The following is a 13,299-nucleotide window of genomic DNA, read 5'->3' on the forward strand; positions in this document are numbered from 1 at the left end:
GTGCATATTGGTTAGCATAGCCTTATTTCTTGATTTTACCCAGGATTGCAAAAGGTTAAGTGTAGGGGTATTTGATGAGCAATATATTACACAATATTCTTAACCTTAATTTAGCATGATTGATGATTCTTGGTGCGTAATTGACTTTGTTTCACATGGTTTAGTGTTTTAGACTTTATTGGACTAATATTCCTAAAATGAGTTAATTTGGGATTATTTGGCCTGATTAAATCTTTTATCATTTTCAGATCACATTTGGCACCAATAACATTTTGGGCATTATGGAAGTCGAGGATATGTGTTGAAGTGAAGATTGTATTTTTAACTTAGGAGTTGTTTTTATTGTAATTTAGCTTTGAGCCCATTGTTTAGGCCTAGTTCGGTTTATGTGTATTGGAGGGGTTAAATTTGGATTCGCCACTCCAACCACACATACTTCACTTTTCCTCATTTTAAAACACAAAGACATTTCCGTTTTCCCTCTTTTTGCTCTGCTAGGGTTTCAACCCTTCTTCATTTCTCATTTTGGGTTTGTTCTTCCATTGCCATGGAAGGCTAAATTTATGGACTAAGTTCCTTTGGTAATGTATCACAACTTTTGAGGTTTTGTTATTAATGCATTTTCGGTTTCTTTATTGTTGATTTCTTCTATCTTATTTCTGAATATGGTTTGCTTAATGCCATTGTTTAGAAACTGGTTGGTTGAGTTTATGTTCAGTTAGTTGATTTACTCTCTCTAGTGCAAGAATGCTTAGTTCGTGTGCATTTGTTAATCATTTCATGCTTATACTGATTTCGCCTAGTTTGAGGTTTAGGTTCTGGAACTTTGAATTGATTATCACTTAGTTAATTGATTCTCAACAAATTCGGAAGTTAATGGTTTGAATCTGAAAATAATCTTTTCAAACCGAGGATTCAGTTGTGAACAAACGAACCAAAGGGATTTTTCCGTTTTATTACATTGTTTAACTACTGTTTCTGAATTTGATTTATGTTCATACTATCCAACAACAAAAAACCCCTTGTGTGTATGTGAGTATAAGGTGTTTGAAGCTTTTCTTGAAAGATAATCCTTGGGAAACGACCTAGGAGTCACTTCCTAGTACTGTAGTTTTAATTGTTATATTATTTGTATTCGGTACGACCTGGATCACTCAAGCCAAATATTTATTGACAATGAAGCTGGATGAACTGCTTGAAACTCTTCAAATTCTTGAATAAGAAATGATGGAGGATTGTGTAAACTCCATGAACAATTGATTTTCTTTTGATGTTTTTCTTTGACTAAAAAAGTATACGTGTTGTTGTGATCGAATTGGACATTGTATTTTGGCAACATATATATCACTATTTAATTTGAAGAATGAAATTTTGTTTTTGTTCAACAATATAAATCATCCAAAATTCATCAATATAATTGTTTGTAATATATTGTATTGTTGTTGATAATTATATGTTGTTCATTACAACAACATATAATTATCAACAACAACACATATATTACAACTTCAACAATGCTCTTTCAAGAATGCGCTATTAATTTACATGTAGTCAACAATGCATGATTAAAAGAGCGTTGTTGATATCTTATGACTGGAAGTTTAACATCGCTCCTTTAAGAGTGTGTTGTTGATATTTAATGACAATGAGCTGTAAAAAGTTGTGGATGTTTAACACTGCTCTTTTAAGGGTGCACTTTTCATATTTTATGAGTATGAGCTGTAAAACGATTTCAATGTTTAACAACGCTCTTTTAAGGGTGCATTGTTAATATTTTATAACTATGAGCTTTAAAAATTTGTGGATGTTTAACAACACTCTTTTAAGAGTGTGTTGTTAAAAATATCATATCTACAGTGTGTTCTTAAATCTGCGTTGTTAAAGGTGCGTTGTTTTCAATATTTGAAATAAAAACTTACTGTTATTTCATTCCCTCTACACCCTCAAACTGGTGCAAACTGCCCATGGAATGGCTTCCCAACTGAAGGTGGTCATCAATGGCTTCCCTCTACACTCTCAGAAAACTTAATCAATGACTTCCCAACTAGAAGGTGATCATGATTCTCACACTGAAGGTGAACACGAACTTCCCATGGAATGACTTCCATAAAGAATGTCATTAGAGCAAGAAGTAAGAATGTGAAGCTTGAAGTTGAATGGAACACAAAAGGCCAACCTATAAACTCGAAGGGTAGCAACACATTGGTAAGCTACATTGGGATCCTCGTTAGGTAGAATTTGCCTATTACATTCAGCAAATGGACTGATGATAGGTTGAATGTTGTGAAGGAGCATATCTGGAATGAAATAACAGTAACATTATATTTCAATGTGTCTTTTTTTTTTATGTTTTCATGCAATGTATATGTATTTCCATGCAATATATATGTGTTTTCATGCAATGTATATATATTTTCAGACAATGTAAATGGACTAATGTTATGTGTTTTTTATTTTGATATTTTCAGTCAACATTTGATGTAGGTGAGGAGCATAACGATGCCATCCTAAAACCTATTCAGAATCGATACCGAGAAATGTATTAGAGATGCTTATGGTAATGTCAACCTAAAACCTCCAACTAAATATGCAAATGTCATTGAAGATGAGGATTGGAAAGCTTTTATCACTACACAGACGCAAGATGAGTGTTTGTTGGTATTATCATCTTATTTGTATTGACTTTATACTTATATATGCTTTTGTATATACATATATATATATATACATAAATGATTTTTTATGTTAATATTGTTTGTTTTTCCAGAAAGTAAGTAATGGAAACTGGAAGAGGGCATGTAAGCCTTTGTATCCATACCGTGTTTCTCGAGCAGGGTATAGAGGAATCAAAGAAAGAATTGTAAGTATTGTTAATTTGTAAATACATTATTGGCTATGTTTTGTATCCATATATCTAATTATATTATTATTGGTTATGTTTTGGCAGCTGGAACATAATGATACCCCTTCGACTGCACATGCAGTAGACCTCAATGTTCTATGGGTGGATGCCCGTAAGAACAAGGACTATATCATCAGTAATGAACAAGTTCAAGAAGGGGCAAACCATGTTGTAAGTGCTCATCGATCATTTAATTAAAGTTGATTTCCTTACTTTATTTATTAATATGATTAATTAACATTATGTTTATTTTTTCATGACGTGCCAGGTTGCCCTAAAAGGAAATGATGAGGACCTACGAGCCCCATATAGTCAGATAGTACTTGATAAGGCTCAAGGACTGCCTTAGTACTCTTTCCGTATCTGGGGTGCAGGATTTGGGTTTAGCAAGCGAACATTTGTACCACATCAAAAGCGTGCAACCAAAGCCCAATTGAATCGGATTCAGAGCCAATTGGATACCCTCATGCAATGGTTCAATGTCTTTGAGAAATCAATGAAGCTGAAGGAAGTTGAGTGGCAATGACAAGCTCCTAGCAATGTTCCTTGAAGCATTACAACTCATTAGAGTTGCACACATACTCCTCACAACATTCTCATTCCCATTCCCATTCCTGAGATAATTTAGTTAACTAATTTTAATTTATTTGCAATTTAGTTTGATTATTGTCATAAACTAATTATATGTTTTAAATAACATATAGGGAATCAATACTTGCAAACTTTTCCTGGATATCCCATCTAGGCGAGTAGTGGTTCTTGGTAAAGTGTACAACTTTGGAGATGCTATTTTCCATAATGCACTTATCACACCTCATCATGTGAAGGTCTCGATTGATCTTGCAATTGATGAAGATACATTTCTGCCAATTCCTTTCGATGAGGATATCTTGATAGTGGAAGGAGCTATAAGCACTTATGTGGCTTGCCCAATGGACCTTGTCGATGTAGTTCCTTCAAAGGTATGATTTTCACCTTATGGCCAATTCTTCGTGAATGTTATCAAAGAATACATTAGCATCAATGAAGTCCAGGATGTATATGAACATGAATGGATAGGTGCAACCACTATAAGTGTATATATAAGGTAAATTATGTTTTCTTAACTTCTCAGTTTTGAATTTAACCATTGGCGGTGCTATAATTTACTAACATTTGTGTTATATATTAGGTACTTGTATCATAATTTTATTTTGAAACATAAAAGGATGGTGATGTTCTTATCCCCACATGTTACCACTTTGATTTCGAGTAGCAACAATGACAAAAAGAAGATCGAGGACCAGACAAAAAATGTTGCAGATGGTCTCATCAATAATAAAGAACTTGCAGATTTATTTCTTGCACCTTTTAATATCGGGTGAGTATTTTGCAATTATCTCTTATGTATATTTGCAAATGTTATTGCACCTATTAACCATGTGCATATGTTTTGTTAGGGCACATTGGCTTTTGGTTGCCATTAAGGGGATCGAGGAACATGTATATTACTTTGACCCATTGAAACATGGTGATCCGAACAAGTACACCACTATGAAAGAAACTTTTAGTGGGTAAGTGGACTACTCATTTAAAATTTTAGGTACACTTTCACTTTCCTAGGTATTTAGTAACTAAGTACATTTACTATTGTTTAGGGCAATGCATATTTACAGATCATGTATTCATTCTAGAAAAGTATTGCCTAATGTCAAATGGACCCATATAAAGGTATTGGCACAAAAATCATCTCAAAAAATTATATGTGTAGCATCATTCATATTTCAATTAAGTTTATACTTATATGTTTACTTGATTTTAATTGTAAAACCCTACCAAACAAACGAGATAGATTGTGGCTATTACATGCTGAACTTCATGAAGGGGATCATTCAGTAGTGGCCAGCTCCAGTCAAGTTTGTTGGAGATTTATACACAGATGACCAAGTCATCCAGATTAGGGAAGATTTGTCAAATTATGTACTTACTATTGTTAAGCAGTAGTTTAGAGAATGTAAGGTATAGATTTCAACATAGGTATATATTGTAGTACAAAATGTAGCTTAGGAAATTCTTTTCAATGTAATGTATGTTTTGGTGTATATATGTTCAAACAGGTTCAATATATATACACTTTTGTTTTGGTTTATGTTCAAACATTCGTTATATTTCTAGCTGTTCAAAATGTATTCATGTTGATTTTTTTTTGTTATTGTTCTGTTTTTAGTTGTTATTCTGCTTCTAGCTGTGCTAAATGTATTCATGTTAATTTTTTGTTGTGTGTGCTTAATTGTGTAGAATAAGAAATTATGCAAATCAATAACACTTATTTAAAAAGCGTTATTGTACATATATGCAACAACACACATTTAAAATTGCATTGTTGAATTGAACATATCGAACATCACACAACTAAAGAAGCAATGTTGATATGATATCTTCTACAACACACTTGCTAGTGTGCATTGTTGAATACTTAATTCACATCCTATTTCTTTGAACCTATTCCATAGTGCTTATGCAAACAAGTGTTGTTGAAATGTAATATTTTTAACAATTAAGCACGTGCACACAACACTATCAAGTTTTAATTAATTATCATTATTTGCTTTATTATTAATTCTTACATTGTATATATTGTATTATTTGTTTTGGTTTCCCACAGGTATCCTCGCACTGGAGGCAATCCTTTCTGAGCCGGGAACATCCACAGGTATGTCGGGCTAAGAGGAATCAGGCATGTACCACTTGAACCAACACCGGTTGGTATATTTTGTATTATTTGAATGTCATTAATTGTGATTATTAATTGTTTTATATATTTAACTAATTGTCATCATTCAAATGTCATTATGTCATTATTAATTTGAATGTCACTAAAAACATAATTAATTAATTGTCATTATTCGAATGTCATTATTAATCTTAATGCTTTGCATACGTCTTCAACAACGTTCCTACACGTTGCGTTGTTGATTTTATATCTTCTACAATGCTTTGTTGCATAAGCGTTGTGGAATTCTTACATTATATTGTTAGAGCTTAACTCCAAGCTTTAGGGATTTATATTTTTTAATTACATAATGTATTGAGTTAGGGTTCATTCACTCATTATATTTTCTTTTGTCAATTCCTTTCTAGAAAATGGATCGAAAATGGATGAGTGCCAATAGATTGACAAATGAGTACAAGGATGGACTGGAATCATTTTTTAGGTTTGAAATTAAGAATGTTGAAAACCCAAATAAAATTGTATTCATGGCTTAAAATGTTGTTACTCAAACCGAATTACTCCAAATGAGTTACAAGTTCATCTACTTTGTCATGATATTGATCAAAGTTACACATGTAGGACAAGGTATGGTGAGAAAATTGATGTTATGGATTGTGATGATGAGATGCACATGAAAGAGAAAAACATAAATGCACATGACGACAATCGTTTCGAGGAAATGGCAAAGTTATCAAAGAGGATCTTCAAGATTATCCTCAAATGTTTCAGCTATTCATAAGTGATGCTGAGAAACCATTATAGGATGGTTGTACTGAATTCATGAGATTGGCAGCAGTGTCAAGGTTGTATAAGTTGAAATCTGTTAATGGATGGAGTGATAATAATTTCACAAACCTGCTTGCACTTTTCAAAGATATGTTGCCGGAAGATAGTGTGCTCCCTTCTCAAACCTATGATGCTAAAACAATGTTACCTCCATTGGCATGGACTACAATAGGATATATTCTTGTGATAATGATTGCATCTTATTTTTTATAAGTATGCTTCGTTAATTTTTTGTCCTATATGTAATGCATCCCGATATAAGAAGGAAGACTCAATTCCCAAGAAGGTTGTATGATATTTTCTCATCAAAGCAAGATTTAAGCGTATGTTCAACATTGCAAAAGATGCAATGAATTTGACATGGCTTGATGAAGAAAAGATTAAACATGGCAAGCTTTAGCATCCTGCAAATTCTCCTCAATGGAGAAAAAATGTTATTGACTGCCCTAGTTTTGGTCAAGAATAAAGAAATGTATGCCTTACATTATCAACTGATGGAATTAATCCACATAGTGTTCAAAGTTTCTCACATAGTACATGACCAGTGATGTTGGTGATATACAACCTACCTCCTTCTCTATGCATGAAGTTCAAATAGGTGATGTTATCTGTGTTAATTTCTGGACCTAAACGACCAGGAAATGACATTGACATATACTTGGCTCCAGTAATTGAAGACTTGAAGCAAATGTGGGAGACATGCATAGATGTATATGATGCATATAGGGAACAAAGACTCAACTTGAGGGCTTTGTTGTTCGGCACAATCAGTAATTTCCATGCCTATGGTAATTTGTCAAGATCTAGTACAAAGAAAATTTTGCATGTACTGTATGTGAAGACCACACTCATTCAACAAGGATGGAACACTATAATAAGGATTTCTTCCTTGGTCATTGTATATTTTTTAATTCAGATCATCACTATCGACGATTGAGAAAAACATTTGACGGGAACGATGAAGAAGGTCGTGCTCTTTCGCATTAACAGATAACTAATTATTTCAAAAGATAAAGGGTTTGAATAATAACTTTGGTAAACCTTTTGCAAAATAAATTGTCATAAATGGGTGGAAGAAAAGGTCAATCTTCTTTGAATTCTCATATTGGAGTTCATTATATGTAAGACATTTCCTTGATGTTATGCATATTAAAAAATGTATTTGAAAGTCTCCATGGTACCTTACTCCATGTCCCTATTACGACTAATGATGGCTTGAATGCAAGATTGGACTTGGTTATTATGGGACTAAGAAAGGAATTATGGTCGAAAATGAAGGGAAAATGTACATATCTACCACCAGCAGCTTATACTTTGTCGAGGAAGGATAAAATGAATTTTTTTAAATTTATTCATGGTGTTAAAGTTCCATAGGGGTAATCTTGCAACATTCGGAACCTCGTATCAATGAAAGACCTCAAGTTAAAAGGTCTTAAGTCTCAGGATTGTCATGTATTTATGTAGCATTTGTTGCCTTTTGGAATATAGTCTATTCTACCTAAAAAGCTTTGAGGAACCATAACTAAGTTATGCTTCTTCTTCAAGGCAATTTATGTAGCATTTGTTGTTTTGATCATTTTGGTTCTGCTTAGATTTAATCGATTAAGCCCACTGGTTAATCGATTAAGTGTGTAAAAACCAGAAAAGTGGAACTTGAGCTCCCCCACACCTATTCAACCCCCCATTCTAGGTGTATTCTGCCACTGATACCTAATAAGTGGTATCAGAGCTAGTACGGCGTGCTAGCTCAACCGCATCCGCGTGATCCGAAAGGGACTACATATGGGCTCTAACAACCCCTTTGGCGATGATGGTGCATCCATTAACCGCCCTCCCGTATTCAATGGCGAAGGTTATGCCTATTGGAAGGTTCATATGAGAATCTATATCGAGGCAGTTGACACAGACATTTGGGATTCCCTTGTCAATGGTCCATACATTCTACTTCATATGGTGGATGGCGAGCCTAAAGAAAAGCCTAAAGGCTTATGGATAGATATTGAGAAAAGAAAGGTCCAACATGACCTTAAGGCCAATAACATCATTACTTCGGCCTTATCTTATGACGAATTCTTTAGAGTCTCGCAATGCCTTAATGCAAAAAAATGTGGGATACTTTACAAGTCACCCACGAAGGCACGAGTGAAGTTAAGTGTGCTAGACTAAATGCGATTACGCATGAGTATGAGTTATTTCGCATGCTTCGTAATGAATCTATATGTAATATGCAAAAACGTTTTACTCATGTTGTAAATCATTTGGTCGCCCTTGATAAAACTTTTACTAATGTTGATTTGTCTAACAAAGTTTTGCATTGTCTTGACGTAAAATGGCAACCAAAGGTAACCGCGATAATGGAGTCCAAGAACTTAGACAACATGCCATTAGCTACTCTGTTAGGGAAACTCCAAGAACATGAAATGGAGTTAGGGCGCTTGAAAATGAATGAAGAGTCAGACATGAACGGAATCACACTCAAGGCTATAAGATTTCAAGAAGATCAATAAAGTGAGGATTCTAGTTCAGATTTTGATTCCGATGAAGACTTGACTCTCCTATTTGAAAAATTCAAGAAGTATCTCAAGAAGAAAGGAGGGATCAAGAATCTCAAGAAAGAAGCCAAGAACTCAACCAAGAAAAGCAAGATTCCCAAAGAAGGCTTCACTTGCTATGGGTGTGGAAAATCGGGTCACATGAAGAATCAATGCCCAAGCCACCTCAAGAATGTCGAGAACAAGAAGAGCAAATCTCGAATGTCCAAGTCAAAAGGAGCATACGATTTCGAGAAAGATTCGACTTCAAGCTCATCCGATGAGGAGATAAATTCAAAGGTATGCCTTATAGCACAAGTGCATGAGAAGTGCACATCTAGTGATGAAGATGATTCTATTGAGGTACATTCCTATACTTCATCATGCTCTAATGACTCTCCTCCATACGATGAATTATATGCAGCTTATGCCGAAATGCATGAGGAATTGAAGAAAATTGTTAAAATAAATATAGATAGAAAAAGAGTTATCTCCTTGCATGAAAAGAAAATAATTGAAATGCAAAAGGAATTAGATGAACTTAAACTTGAAAATGAAACTCTTGATCTTATCTATGCATGTGCCTCATGTGATTTCTCTCCTTCTAAATTATGTCAACCCACTTTATGTGATACTTGTGAGAGTTTAAATGTTGAGAATTCTGTTTTGAAACAAAAACTTTCGAAGATCACATATAATCAAGAAAACCTCAACACATTGCTTGCTAATACTAGAAACATTGGTAACCGATCTGGAATTGGATATAAACCTGAACCTAAGAAAAGACCATGTAGAAATCTAGTAGTTCATATGCGTAAGAAGTCAAATAATAACATGCCTACTTGTTTCTATTGTGGTACACATGGTCACACATGCACTACATGTTTTATTAGAAAATTTGGTATGCCAAGTGACAAATATGTTTGGGTAAAGAAGGGCAAGCTCCCTTAGTTACTAATAAGAAGGGACCCAAAATAACTTGGGTACCCGAAAGAGACAAGTAAATTGTGTTTGCAGGTGTGCCAATGGACATTTGAGGATCAAGGGATAAATCAACAAAAGATGTTCTAGGCACAAGGTTGGTGAGTAGATCAAGGTTATTAAGAATAAAAGTTATTGAGAATGGTTCTTAAATGATCTACCATATTATGCTACCTATCAAGAGTACTTCTCTAAGTAATAAAGGGGGAGAAGATAAAGGGGAGAAAAATGAAAGGGGGAGCAATGCACTTTGAATGACAAATATACAAATTTGATCATATCATCAAACTTCTCATCTAACAAGTGATAATCTTGACCTATCACCAAAGGGTAAGTAAGGTAATTATATTAATAAGGTTACAAAATTATCTCTTAGAAAGCTCAAAATTATGCTTAAAATTGTCAACTTTCTGTCATTAATCAATTAACTCTCACTAGAATCGATTAAATGAGTTCTAGTAGCTAAAGCTTTCTGAAATAAATCATCCTAATCGATTACCTGGGCTCAATTCTTTTTAGAGAAATCAAAATTTGTCTATATTCAGTTTTAGAGAAATCAATGCATTTGTTTAAGATTCTTAAACAAGTTATTGCATATGCTAATAATTACAGTTTTTCAAAATAAGTTGCTATATCTCTTCTTACTTTTGACTAGAATTGAATATTCGTATATTTTTGATAATGTCAAAAGGGGGAGAAAAGTTGCTTGTTGTGTTTGATGTTATTTGTAGGTTGTCATAATAGCTTTTGAATTATTAATCATTGCTTACCTAAGGGGGAGAGCAACGCACTTCAATGTTGAATATTCACAACCATTATGCAAATGTACAACATCATCAAGCTAATTCATCAAATGTAACATATTATTTGATGTGGTGTTTGTCATCATCAAAAGGGGGCGATTGAGAGTCCAAACTGTGAAGGATGGCATTAGCAACGTTTGCCTATGTTTTGATGAAGACATGGAATTAGTTAAAGCTTGAAGATGGCTCAACAATCAACATGTCGAGGGCTCAAGTGGTGACTTATTAGACTTAGGTTATAATTCTTTATTATCTTTTTAGAAGTCTAAGATGCTTGCCATAGATATTGACTCTAGGTTAGGTAAATCTAGGTGTGAGTCTCACAAGACTTAATAAAGTAATTAATCCACTAAAATGAGACATCATCTAGAAGTATATGATAATTAGGTTCATGCATTTTATACATTGATTTTATGCATTAAAGGTATTATATTTGGAAATCATGTATTGCATGAGCATATATCATATAGGTAGTTTATCATGCATTAACAAGCTGATTTTACACTGTGTTAATCGATTATGAATAGTGTTAATTGATTAACATAATTGCACAGAATTGTAGTTTCAACAGAAAACTGAAAAACTGAAAACAATTATTTTTAAGAACCCCTTAATCGATTAAATGGGTACTTAATCGATTAACTGGGACTTTAAACAATTTTCTATTTAAACTGAAATCTCAGCATATGTGGCATAAGAATCCATACACTTTTACATCATTCTCTCTGCATATTTTCGAGTCACACACTGTTATATCTAGGAGAAAATATTGCATGTTGAATTAGGAGAAAGATTAGATCATGTGAAGGCTTTAGTTTTCATATTCATATTGCATGATTCGTTGAAAAGCTTTCTTGCATCATTCTTGTGTTTCTTGAAAATAAAAAGAGATAGTTTTTTTTATGATTGCATATTTTCAGAAACCTCATGCATGAACATTCGTATTAGACTAGGACGTCTTCTGATTTCTTGCTTAGGTTTTAGGCTTTGATCTTTATTGTAATATCCGAATATTAAGTACTCATTCATAACTCAAAGCATTGTAATTCAAGGATTGGGAAAATCCTAGCTGCGATTAGGTAAGGTGTTCTTCACACAAAGACTTGGAGGTCTTGGCATAAAGAGTGATACCTTGGCTGGGGCCGAATCATGGTAAGAAAGTTTTTCTTGGAGGCGGTTTTAGAAAAGGTCAAACCAAGGGTGACAAAGTTCTTTGGGTTCCAAGAAAGGAGGGTTCGAGTCTTGTAATTGGAAGCGTCTATGTAACGTACATTGTGTTCTATAGTGAAGAAGGAAAATCTCCCAGATCAGAGGGGATGTCTGGATGTAGTTTAGCAGTGGATAGCAAAACGAACTAGGATAAAATCCTTGCGCAATCTTTTCTATCCTTTTCTCTTTTATATTTCAAGATGTTTTAATGCGAGTTTGGAGCTTATATTTTGCATGCTTATACCTTGCTATGTTCTTGTAAATCTTGCATAAAAGTATTTGTTGTATATCGTTTGTGTGTTGGTTAAACACTATGCAAGTTGCTGTTCTGATCATTTTGGTTTTGTTTAGATTTAATCGATTAAGCCCACTGGTTAATCGATTAACAGGGCATTTTTCAGCAAGTGTGTAAAAACCAGAAGAGTGGAACTTGAGCTCCGCCACACCTATTCAACCCCCCCTTTCTAGGTGTATTCTGCCACTGATACCTAACATTCTTGAAACAACATTTTTGAACATCAGTAATGTTAGCGCTGGCTTGAATGAGTTATGTTTAATAATTTATTTGATAGGATGCGTTGTTGATATTAATCAATTCCATAATGCATAACTAAGAAGGTGTTGTTGAAGATGACATAGTAACAACGCTTTCTTAATTATGCGTTGTTGATTTTATAGGACTTTTTAAGTGCCACATATATTAATGGTTTAGTGGTTATGCGTATGCATCTCTTCGTTTGTTGAAATATTAATGGTTGAGTGGTTATGAATCTCTTCGTCTATGAAAATATTAATGGTTGAATGGTTATGCGTCTCTTTGTTTCTTTAAATATTAATGGTTGTTCATCTAAAAATATTATGGTTCACTCCATGTTCTATTTCATGAGTAAGAGTATGTGTTTCTATAGAAGTGTGTCCATCAAGATAGGAGGAAGAAAACACAAAGTAACCAAAAAGAGAACAATACAAGGCAAAAAGAAAAGGAGAAGTTTTGTTAAAAGGAATAGAAAAAAGGTAGACAGTAGATCTCAACAACTCGAAATGTTAAAGTTGTGTTTCAATTTTAGAATCATGTCAAGGAGGTCTTTAATATCTTTTGATTTGGGAAAAGGACCCAGATTTCAAAAGGAAAGTGTTTGTTATACAAGATTTGTATGAGATGAAAAATTAATCTGCAAATCATTAAGTTCATTTATTTGCTTCATTCAGTTCACTAATTTCCCTCATTCGGTTCATTGTAATCTACCAAATAATTTGGTTCATTTATTTGTTTCATTCAGTTCACTAATTTCCCTCATTCGGTTCATTGTAATCTACCAAATAATTTGGTTCATT

The sequence above is a fragment of the Lupinus angustifolius genome, chromosome LG05, assembly GCF_001865875.1.
Source record: "Lupinus angustifolius cultivar Tanjil chromosome LG05, LupAngTanjil_v1.0, whole genome shotgun sequence".
Lineage (NCBI taxonomy): Eukaryota > Viridiplantae > Streptophyta > Magnoliopsida > Fabales > Fabaceae > Lupinus > Lupinus angustifolius.